This window comes from Pempheris klunzingeri, chromosome 13 (assembly GCF_042242105.1).
Source record: "Pempheris klunzingeri isolate RE-2024b chromosome 13, fPemKlu1.hap1, whole genome shotgun sequence".
Taxonomy (NCBI): Eukaryota; Metazoa; Chordata; class Actinopteri; order Acropomatiformes; family Pempheridae; genus Pempheris; species Pempheris klunzingeri.
This window is the reverse complement of record NC_092024.1, coordinates 22,833,235-22,845,749: the sequence shown is the minus strand read 5'-3', so window position 1 is coordinate 22,845,749 and position 12,515 is coordinate 22,833,235.

Genomic DNA, 12,515 nt, shown 5'->3' with positions numbered 1-12,515 from the left:
ACACTGCTTTTCTTTTAAATAAGACCGACATGCTGCCCATATAACACTCTGATCAACCTCATCTCAATATAACCAGCAGTGTTAATCAATTCAAATCTGCTTTATTTTGAAAGAAAGCATGAATCAGTGTGACTTTATAAACCCAAATTTAAAACCGTCCCCTGATATATTTCTATAATATTTAAAGATTCTGTAGTAACTATTATATTGTAATTGTTTTAAGTAATTAAACCTGCATCCTCCTGGTTCTTTAGGCAGCGAGGGGCAGAGGGGAGAAGCTGATCCATTGTTAATGTGAAAAAACTGACTATAATCTCTTTAAGTCATCAAAGTAACCTGGTAAGAGGCTTAGTTTCCACTAATATTTGTACTTTCTCTCCTTCTAAAATAAGACGGCAGCTACTCACCGAGAATCTCAGCATTTCTGACCTGATAAAGTTGGAAAAGGTGTTAAAACATCTGAATCCTCATCAGGACAAATGTTTGACCAGATGCAACGTGATGATGTAATGAGACCAAACAGACCTCACCTGTGCTGTGGCACGCAAGTACACCTGGGAAATGTAGTTTATCGTAACGATTTTAGTTCCCAAACCCCAAAAAGAAAACAGATTTATGCTGGATAGATGCTTTATTCATGCCCATATGACGAAGCATGAATCTAAATGACTTATAGCCACCAATTAGCTTCAGGTTGATGCTTTAGCTGAAGCTTTGCCAGTTGTTTTACCGTGTTTTGTTGGATTTAAGGCTTAAAAGATCAAATCCTGCAGCTTCTCTGGAGTCTTGGGCAGAACACCAAACCAAACAAAAAGGAGATGGTTCTCAGTTTGCCCTTCGGCAGGAACAAGCACGGCATCAAACCGAGACGAGTCAGAGTCACATGGGCACAAAGTCATATCAGAGGAGCTCTCCAGATCAGAAATCAAACCCCTGCAACACTTTATTTATATGTTCTGTCTGTTTACAGCTGTTTTATATCACATCACAAACCTTTTTTTGACCTGAGAGAGTCAGACAGTTTGACCAAAGAGCGCCAGCAGGAGGGAATAGAGGGATAAACATGCAGAGATAACAGCAGGGCCGTGTGTGTGTGTGTGTGTGTGTGTGTGTGTGTGTGTGTGTGTGTGTGTGTGTGTGCTGAGGGTTATGTCATGAGGAGCATAACATCCAGAATGGAGCGAGACCAAGAAAAGGATTAGTCACACAAGAAGCATGAGACTCTGGGATGTGGACAGGGCAAGAGTGTGGTGCAGAGCTCGAACATACACACACACACACTATACATTCCTATTAATAACTGAGTGTATGTCTGCTTTTTCTGTGCAGAAATAGGCGCACAGAAGAAGTACTCTGAATGGAGGGGGAGGCAGAGCGCCCGGGGTGAGGGTACAGCAGAGAGGGAGGCGCACAGAGATGAAGGGAGGCCGGTGTGGAGTCAGATGTGAGGAGGGTTATGTCAGGCAGCAGGGTCCCCGGTGCTGTCAGCCGTGCAGCGGTGCAGAAACAGAGCAGGACGGTTATGTAATATTCCCAGAGCCTCTTTACTGGGTGAGAAAAGCCTGCGTCGATTAGCGTAAGCTGCCGTCACTGCAGGGCCGAGGGGGGGTTAAAATAAAATGGTCGGTAATCTCTCTGACCTGTGTGGCAGAAAACACAAGGACCCCCAGCAGCCGGGGAATCTGGTTCAGAGGGTTTGACGCTGAAACTGAAGCTCTTTTGTCGGAGACACTAAATGCTGGTCGGCTTATAAGAGCCTTAACTTTTGTTTTGTTTTTGTATTATTGTGCTAAATGTTGTCAGAATAAAGCACCAAGCACAAAAACACAGACAAAACATGTATTTTTAATCTCACTGTGAGCCGCTGTCATCGCTGCCAGGTGTCACCGAGAGGATGACCTTTTTAAGAGAAATGTCTCAGAAACATCCAGAATGTATTGGCAGTCTGTAACAACTTCAACGATCCTTTAACTTTCATCTAAATACTTCTCAGTAACTCCTATTCAGCTGCACCTGATGATTAGTGATAATCAGCACACGTTAGCATGCTAACATGCTGAACATCAGCTTGTTTGCATTTTCCATCCACTTCTTTTGATGCACGTAAAAATGGAAATACCAGAAATTAAAAAGAGAGGACACACTGGAAACACTTTAGGTACATTTCTAAAAAAAAAGAAATAGATGAATACAATGAAAAAAAAGGTTAAAAAAAAGTGAATAAACTCGACTGAGGAGGAAAAGTTGATTCATCGATAAACGAAAACAGACAAATTAAGGATGACGTATGTGAACTCTGTGACTTGAACGTCCACTGAAGCTGCACCTTCCTCACTCGCTCTTTTATTCATATCACCTCATTGTACCTTCTTCTTCTTCTTCTTCTTCTTCTTCTTCTTCTTCTGCAGTGGTTTATTGGCACCTGATGGAAGAATTAGCGACACCAGTGTTTTATGTTCCAGTGTGTTGATTCACTTTGTCTTTTGGAGGATTTTCTGTAAGTTTGAGGTAAACTTGGCTGTTATGAGCATGTTAGCAAAAATCTACTGGTAAAAAAATATATAAATTCTTTGGTGTGTTGCAGAAAATAAACCAAATAACAAAAGAAAATAGCCAAAAGTAGCTAATTGATTATCTCAGGCTTTAAGCTTTAACTGTCCAGCTTTGACCTTCCCTTGCTTTAGAGGCTCTGACCTCTGACCTCTTCCTTTCTTTACTGTGTCATGAACACAGCTGCACTGCTAAAGTAATAGAAGCTTTTTCTCTTCCCTTCATCGACGTCTCTTTGTCAGCTCGCTCTCCTACAAACACATTTAATCTTTTTAAACGTAAAATGAATCTTCACATGATTCAAATTGCCAAATGAAGCCTGACGAGCGTTCGTTAGTGTTCGTGTGTCTCTGCGTCTCACAATTTATCTCCACGATAAAAAGATCAGGGCTCATTTATCGATTTAATTCGGCAACAGTTCTCACAGGAAGCGTAAATGAGGGAAATCATAATCCTGAGCAGAAATAAGCTGCTGAAAGGTACCTGATTATGAAGAGCAGGCGTCCTGTTTGTATCAGCTCTTTTTCTAATTGAACATAATGGGACAGTTCAGTGTGTGTGTGTGTGTGTGTGTGTGTGTGTGTGTGTGTGTGTGTGTGTGTGTGTGCTTGTATTCATGACATTGTGGGTAATAAAGTTGTTGAGGATGAACATCTGGTCCCGACTATATAAATATTGTATTTTCACTCACTAGAACTCACTCTTGGTTTAGGTTTGAATTACTTCACAATAAAACTACAAATAGACTGATGTTTCTTGCTAGTTACAGGTGTGCACACCTGCACACTGTCTGCAGAGAATAAATATTATTCTACAGTCGATCAGAGGCTCTGTATCATGTTGTTTTCAGCTTGTTATAGGATATTTTGTGCAGACTTGTATCCCAACAATGCACTTTAAATTCCTCAAAAGGATCAAACCACTTCAGCTTTTTATATTTGTGCAAAGGGAACAACATGCATTTGTTGAGTTAAATGTTCGCAAAAAGTTTGTTTAGTTTTACTTTTTTTTAACTAAGCTGAAGTCCACAATGCTGCTGACATTTGCTGTGAAGTGTTTTGTGACTCAGTGTCACCCTGAGAGCTTTTCCAAAACTACAAAATACTGATATTTTGATCAGTTGTTAGTTGTTTTTTGACCAAAGAACTTCTTCAGCCTCACTTTTTATTTAGCTTTTATTGGTAATTAGAAGAAAGATGCCTGTAGACCAGTGAATTGTTGCTTCTGTGTTTGTAATGTTTTGCTGTCTTCTTACATTTGCTGCTTTAATGACCTACTTCCTTCAGGAATGAGACCCAGAAAACTTGAGAACTTGAACAACTATCCAGAATCACAACTGCACGCAAATAAAACCTTCAAATTATGTTTAGAGATCTTTTTTTTTTTTTTTGTCTGAGAGGTTTTTGACATGCCGTCCCGTCCTGATGGGGGTCAGGGGAGGACCGGGGATTAGTGAAGCGTCCCGGCGTCTCTTCGGCCGACTGGAAAAGTTGGCTCTGATCCGAGTTGGTCCATCTGTCTTCTGCTGTGAATGTGGTTATGGTGACTAATTTGGCTGGAAACCTCGACAGATAAACACTCCAGCTTCAGCGTCAGCTTCAGCTCAGGACGACAGCTGGAGATTCGTTTTTCCCCTCCGGTCGACCCTTTGACACTCAGTGAGTTAACAGAATTCATGCAACGTCAGTTAGTGAGAAGAGAGTCGGGGGAGTCCAGGCGGGACAGTCGCTGAGATTTTAATAATCCAAAATCCATTTTCAGATTCTTCTCTTACTGTCTTTACTGTGGGTGTCACTAATAACCCCTTCAGCACGTTGTAAACACAGCTGGTCTGAGACTAAACTAGATTTCTGCACCTCCTCTCGCCTGTTTTCAGTAAATCTAGTAAATCTAGTAAATCCTGTCAGAGAGAGAAAATGTTCCTCTTGGCTGTTCTGCAAATGATTAATCGGACAGACTCTGACAGAGAGACGACAATAAACGCAACAAAGCACGAGTCGGCATTGACGAAGTGTTTGGGAGATGAAGAGAAAGCGGTTAACTTCATAATCCTGTGATGTCTAAGTGTGTCATGGATGTAATGTTATTATAAGACCAGACTACAGGATGCAACACATCCAGATGCTGCGTACAAACATCCTTGATTTTGAATTCCTGAGTCGTTGGGTCTTTGTGGAGAGTCTTGAGATAACACTGTTATGACCTGCCGCTATATAAATAAATAAAGATTGATTGATTGATACGTAGATTTGCTATGAAAGAAGGCGATGAACAGTTATGTTGAATGGAGCTAAAAGTTTAGTCTCCTGCTGCTGCAGCTAATTCAAGTTCATGTTTATATGTAATGTTTTATAATGATCGGGATCCAATCAGAACTGGGATTACTGAAGCTGCTAACTTCATGTTCCTGCAGGCTAATATCTAAATGTGTTTTGATACTTTAGTGTATCTAAAAGCAGCTGATGAGTTTATAAAAAGCTAATAGTTTAGCTAATTCCAGTTGAGTGTCTAACGCTGAATCGTGAATCTCAGTGTAACACCACAAAGGGCCTTTACAAATCCACACATTTACACAGAAAATAAATAATATATACAGAAATACTAAACTACACAGCACTGTTTACTACAAACACGCTTGGTTTAAGATGCTAAACTTATTTTCCTGCACGTGTGAAGTTTGTGCAAAAGCTTTTTGTTGATTTATTTCCGTTTCCAGAGAGCTTGACTGATGCAACAGAATAATATTGATGATATCGTCACTTATCACAGATCAGCTCAGTAAGTTAGTGTTTTATAGGCTCCATTTCTATGTATATTATATTATTTTTTCCTTAAAATAAAGATATCCTGGTTTCATGAGATCATTTTTAACTAATTAAAGCAACTTCGGCTGTTGTGCAGTGCAGTTTGTTGTTTGGTTGTTCTGATTATTTTCACATCTTTTAAGAAAATCAGTAATATCCAATAAATTTTCCCTAATTTTTTTGCAAAATACCTGAAAGAAAACTACAAAAACACTTGATAAGTAGATTATTGTGGTGTCTTAGTATGTAAAAACAAATAACAGCCAAACACCCAGGCTTTAAGTGCAGTAACAGAGCCTGTATTTAGTTTAGTAGTTCCTGGATCTTCCCTTGCACAGACGGACGGATTCAAACCGGCAACCCTCCGGCAACAAACCAACTCCTCTGTCTTTTAGGTTGCTGTGACCCGACAGCCTGAGGATGTGAGACATTTGGAGAAAGGACATCACGCTCCAGTTCAGACTGTATTTACATAACCTCATAACTGAGAGCTCCCTCGTTTAGAGAGGATTAAAGTTCACACAGACAAATAACACAAACTACTGTTTAAAATCTAAAATAGGCTAATTAGCTTTTAGCAAGACTCTTTTTCTGTGTTTGTCTTTAGCCACTGCTTTATTTATGTGGTGTAATAGATTTGATTACTAAGATGTTGGAGCACCGATGTTAATTTTCTGTGCCAAGAAGAAATTAGCTGGTTTTTATTTACGCATTTGTTTGGAAATTCAGACGATAAAAAATCAGATTCTGGTCCATTTGACCGAGTAAATAAAAGATGACGGTGTCAAACTAACTAATAAAAGATAAACAAAGGAGTTAAAACTTACGATGAGCTAGTTTTAATTTATTTGATCAAGTATTTTGGTGCAAAGGAGAAAAGTAAAAAGAAAGATTTCTCTGTTTTAATGACTGATTGGAGGTAAAACGTACAGAACATCTTTTTTACATTCCTTTTTTAAATACAAGTATCATTTATTGATGTAATCAGTTGTATTTTTGACTGATCTTTTGTCAGTTTTGGGGCCCAATAATTCTTTCTCAGTCAATTTAAAGTTGTGTTTAGACTTGTGTTTCCTGCTACTGACATGTTGTAATGTTCAAAAAGCAAATTATTTTCTCAAACAGTGCATCTTCCTGTTATCATCCTCTTTCTGGACGCTGTGTTTTAGCTTCTTAACGTCCCTTTATGGTTCTTCAGAGGTTCTCTGCTGAACCAAAAGTGGTTCCCCCATGATTACAGGCCAAAGAACCACGTTTAGTACTATATAGTAGTACACTCTACTTTAGTACACACTAGTTTTCTCCGTATGATGTGACACTGAAAAGTGAGTGTTTCCACACAACAGGATAAAAACAGACAGGTTGGTCTTTTCTTATAGTTTCAGGGTCTCTAAACACACCAGGGACACATTCATTCATCTGAAAAACACTTTAACCCCTTGAAGGTCCTCAGAAATAATCACGTTAAAGATCCTTACACACATAAATGTGTATGCATAAAAACAAGCCATAAAAATGTTAAAAATCTTTCTTTTTTTAAAATTTTTTTTAAATAGTTTTTTAGACCAGCATCAGCCCTAATCATACATATCAAATTTTAATTAGTTTTTTAAAAAATTAACCCTTAAATTGCCATGTTTTTGTCATGATGCGCATCATTTTATGGTCTAAAATACACAAAAAATACATGAAAAAAATTGAGAACTCTGAAAAATTCACCATCTTGCAAAATTATAAGCAATATGCATGAAAAACTGATAAAATATGCTAAAAATAAAAATCATAACACACTAGAAAGTGCTGAAGACCCTCAAAGGGTTAAAAAGCATGCATTTTGCACAATATGTCCCCTTTAACAAAATTTCATTTAAATTTTAGACTTTTAGTGGATCATGATACTTTAAATGCTTCTAGTATAAAAAATATTGGATAAATGTGGCATTAAAGTGTTAGTGTTAGTGACTGACATTCTATCTATCTATCTATCTATCTATCTATCTATCTATCTATCTATCTATCTATCTATCTATCTATCTATCTATCTATCTATCTATCCATCCATCCATCCATCTATCTGGGCTGTAACACTGGTACCTGTCAGTGATGGGGACGGTGCCATATTTGGCCGGTTGCCACGGCAGCAGCAGGAATCACTCACTCCTCCGCTGCAGCTGCCCTCTGTTTGGCCCGCGGATATTATTGTGTGTCTCCACTCCCACGTTTTTTTTTTACATCTGCAGATTCACTCCCAGAGCCCAGAGCAGCAGTCCGGGGGAACAGGCAGAGAGCGCCGGCGGTGGCAGAGTTACCTAACGTGATTTTTGATTTGCAGAAAGGGAGATTATTAGTGTCATAAAGTTTAGAAGCCATTGTGGGTATTAAAGTAATCTTTTCCTGGGATAAAAACAGATGTGGCTGTTTATCCTTCACCCCAACAGAAACACACATCATTTGTCCTCTGCAGGGCGACACGTGCTCCACAAAAGGAGCTCCTCTGAGGAAAAATGGCTCTTTCACTGCATTTTCTATGTATTCTGGTACATACAGATATACAGGAATAGCACGAGTGCCTTCCTGGAGAGGTGAGAGCTTGAATGTGTGTGTCATGTTTTATTCACCACCATAAGGCCTAATGTAAAGATTGAAGAGTCCACTAAGAGCCGGCGTCTCTATTTCAGGACACAAGCTACTGCACGGTGTCCTCCGTCTGAGCTGCAGGGGGCAGCCGATCATCGCGCCACGTCCGAGCCTTTCTCACCTTGAACGAGACGTGAGCTGTGTTTGGGATTTCAGGACAAGGGGGGACGTTGTTGTTCCCTTCCTCCTCCTCCTCCTCCTCCTCCTCCTCCTCCTCCTCCACCCCTCCCTGTGGGAATCTGTGTTTGTTCCCAACCTGAGCTTCACAATCTGTGACACAAATGTTTCACTGGAGCAAAAGAAAAGGAAAGAGACGTGAGGGGAATGAAAAAAAATCAGCTTTTTCTATCTGCACTTGTGCTTTGATTAGAATATACATAGGTTTGGCCTGATCAGGGGGTTTTAGGAGTCCTTAAAGACGGGGAAAAGGTTAAAAGTCAGGTGAAGGATGTGTGCACAAGCCAATAAGGAAGTGAAACAAGACATGAGCGTGTAGTGCAGCCTCTTCTTGGAAAAACTGTTTCATCAGTTCACGGCTGAAACATCGTGTTTAAGCTCCTCTTAGAGGCGTTTTTTTTGTCACACGGGGAAGTGGACGGAGAAGTTAACGTTAGGAAACAAGAAGGCGGTCTGAGCAGGAAACAGGAGCAGAGAGTTAACTGGCCCACTGCGTCGATCAGTGTCTTTGAGGTTGTTCGCAAAAGCAAACAAAATAACAGAATAACTATGATAAGATCAGATCAACTTTGCCAGAATACAATACAAAGTTGAAGCAGTATACACAATTACAGGAAGGAAACTAGATGTGAAGAAGAAATTTACTGGCAGAAATTTAAAAAAGAAAACAATAACTGAAACTGTTTTATGTTTCCAAAACTAACTAACTAACTAACTATGATAAAGAAAATGTCTCTGTCGTTCATCTTTGGCGACACAGCATCACAGCAGCACCTCACAGTTGGTAAAAAGCACCTGATTAAAAGAAAGAAATCAAAACAAAGCATTTTCCAAAAAAAAGCTAGAATAATGTAGGAAACCCACTTAAAAAAACTGAAAATCAAAACAAAAGAAAAATGCAAAACTAAAATCACCTCGGTGTCTTCTGGATGTGAATTTAAGATGATAATATGTACAATAATTAGCTTTTTATGGAGTTGATCTGCCCTCAAGTGGCCAAAAAGAGAATCAACAAAGCTTTAAAACTATGTGTAAGTATGTAGAGAAAGATCTCTCTCTTCAGAAGCACATTTACCGACTCATGCTGTCTGTTTTTGTCTATTTTCTCATTTCTTTCTCACAGTTAGATAAATAATATGAACATATGATCAGTAATGGCTCCTCATATCTAAATGGAAGAAAGCTGCGGCTACTAACGGGAGAAGTCCTGGATCATAATCGATCCCTGTGGAGCTGATGGAGCAAAAGTGGTGAAATGCTGCAGTGTCGCCTCTTTGGCCAAAGTCCATCCTGTGACTTCACGTCTGCACTCCTGCTTCGCTGCACGTTCACACGGCCGACAAACGCACTCTGCACCTCGTAATAGCAGCAGGAATGTGACACACCTTCTCACTGCACACACAAAGACAGGAGGGCTGCAGCCCTGGTGACACAGCACTGCACAAACATGTAGCACGCCGTTATCACTTTTTGTGTCCTGCTGTTTTAGGATCTAACTGTTTTGCACTTTAGCCTCATTAGGAGCAACAAATACTGTACAGTTTGATTGAGTCATGATTCCCACTCCGGCTTTTCCTCTAGCGCCACCCAGAGACTCAATTTTGTTGCTTTACGTGAAATTTCTCAGCAACTATTGGACGGATTTCCATGAAATCTGCTTCTATTTCTTTATTTGCATCCTCATAATTTATCTTTTCTCTATACTTTTATCCCTTTCCTTTACTTCTATACTTCTTTAAACCTGCAGTAAAGAACTTTACATTACACAAACACTGTTGACGCATGCTTATGATTTACGGCTTCATTTGAGCGTGCCAGAAACAATTTACAAACTCAAGTAGAGTATCGTAGCTAGAATGTCTGCTCCGAACATTTTACAAATACCAACCCGTCCAAGAGCAACAACTTCCATGTCTGCCCTCAGGCTTTTCTCTTCTTTAAGCAGCTTTAAGCTACACCAATGGTTATTCATGTCTGTCCTCCCTTTTTACTGTAATCCTTCGTTTGAACGTCGAGTTTCTTCTTTATGTGGACGATCAAACTTTTTTCCCACCACAGGCTCCGTTACACTCCTAGTTGCTGTAGCTTTGTCCTGTCACAGGAGATGGACCCAAACACAAAACAGAAGAGGCAGCAGGAAATGCAGAGCTATATTCACAAATATCAGGCACGAATTAACTGCACAAACAAAACAGAGAATCCAAACAACAATAAACTGAAGTCAGGACCAAGATACAAACTGAACAAATCGGGGAACAGGGGACAAGACGTGGAACACTGAGAACAAGGCAAAGCTAACTGAGACGGGAACAGGCGAAGGCAATCATAAGGGCGGGAAGGGTGACAAGACTCCTACAAAATAAAACAGGAAGTAATGACTGGACAAACCACAAGACACAACCAGGGAAGTGCAAACAACTCAAAAGTTCAAAAGTTCGTCGCTATGGTTGACAAAAGATTTTTTTCCTGGGACGAAAAATCGTTCTTGACGTCAAACCCCTGATCGGTTAGGTTTAGGCATGTGGAGTCAGACGGTTTAAGGTAAAAATATCCAGATCTGCCAAACCAATCATTGCCGGTTGATGTAGCCGATGTGGTAACGCAGGGATGTCGCCACAGACACCAGATTTAAAAGGCCTTGAATGTAACATTTACGTTCATTTATATGGAAAAGCAACAAGCTCCAGCTTTAATGATCCAAATCCCCACGTTAGCATGTTAGCAATAGTTCTATTTTAGCATCTTAATAAAGTTTATCATTGCTCATATTTGTAAGATTTCTGGATTATTGGAAGCAGCCAACAAGTAAAGAGATCAACGATCAAAGTCTCCATAACTTTTAGAGGATTTTATTTGAAGTAGGCTGGAAATACTCAACAAAACTTAAAGAGACAGTTCGACATTTTTGTCTTCTTACTGCTTTTCCTTGCTGACAACAGGCAGAGATATTATCAATGAAGTGTAACAATTATTGGTTGTTCTCGCTTTAAAATTGGCCGATGACATTTCAGGCTGCCTTAAATATCTCAAAATGCACCAGCTGTGTCTGCCGTCAGTTTGTTGGATGTGTCAGTCATGCTGGGAGCTTGGGTGTCATTTTTTCCAGCTGGTGGAGATCTCCTATAGCAATGAAATTCTTCTGGTATAGTGTCTATTGTTAGGCAGATGTCAGCTGTCTCTGCATGCACTCCATCAGTCCCCCCCTGTTTCCATTTTCTGGGAAAATCACAATGCTCTGGATGCTGCTCGATGCTTCCCATGACAGAGTGACTCATACTTACTCAGAGACGTGGAAAATATAGATCTGGTTTTAACTCTCGGCTGCTCAGCTGTGGCGGTCTGGACTTTGGAACGAGTACAAATCAGATTCAGGGTTGTTTTCTCACTATTTGGGTAAAATTAAAGCGTTTCTGTCTCTGGTGCATTTGAATGGACTGAAATAATGATGGAGGCCACAGGTGAAGGAGTTCAAGTATCTTGCGGTGTTGTTCTCGAATGAGGATGAAACGGAGCATGAGATCGCCGTGGTGAGGACGGAGCCGAGCTGGAGGGCAAATAAAATACCTGTCGGCCCATTTTCCAACCCTCACCTGTGGTCGTGAGCTTTGGGTAGTGACTGAAACAAGGAGATCATGAGTACAAGCAGCTGAAACGAGCTTCCATCATGTCTGGACTGGATAAAAGGCAGAAAATGAATGTATACATGGTAGAAAGATCTAGATCTTGTTAGACGAAAGGTGATCTGGATTCAGTACAGATTTATCCTGGGAAGTCAAGATTAATTGTCATGTCCTTCTCTGTTATCTAGTTTGTGTTTATTCGGTCGTTTCCTGTTTTGTTTTGCTTCTTACCTGTCTTCTCCTTTCAGAGTCTTTGCTTCCCCCCCAGGTGTGTTGTTCCCACCACTGCCGATGGGGTCTCCATCCCTAACTGCTTCCACCTGTGCCTCATTATTTGCCTGCCCAAATCTATTTAGTCTGCGTCTTCAGCACCAGTTTGTCCTCGTTCCCTGTAACAAGTGTTTAGTGTTCATTGGTTTCTGATTCCTGCTCCTGTGTACTGATCAAACACTATTTCCCTGAAAAGTTTTGCATTTGCATCCTCGTCGCTTTGTTGTTACACAAAGTCATGGAACAATTGTACATTTGTCAGGTTTTCCAGCCCACATCTTCATTGTTTGGTTCACTCTCACGTTTAAATGGCCAGAATTCATGTAGCGCTTATAATTTATCTATTTATTTATGTAATTTGGCTCTTATTAACCCATTCATACTGCAAGCGTGCAGACAGTGTGCTCTACTTTGTGAACCACAGCCTCTTGTGAACTTTATTTCCCAATTTAAAAAG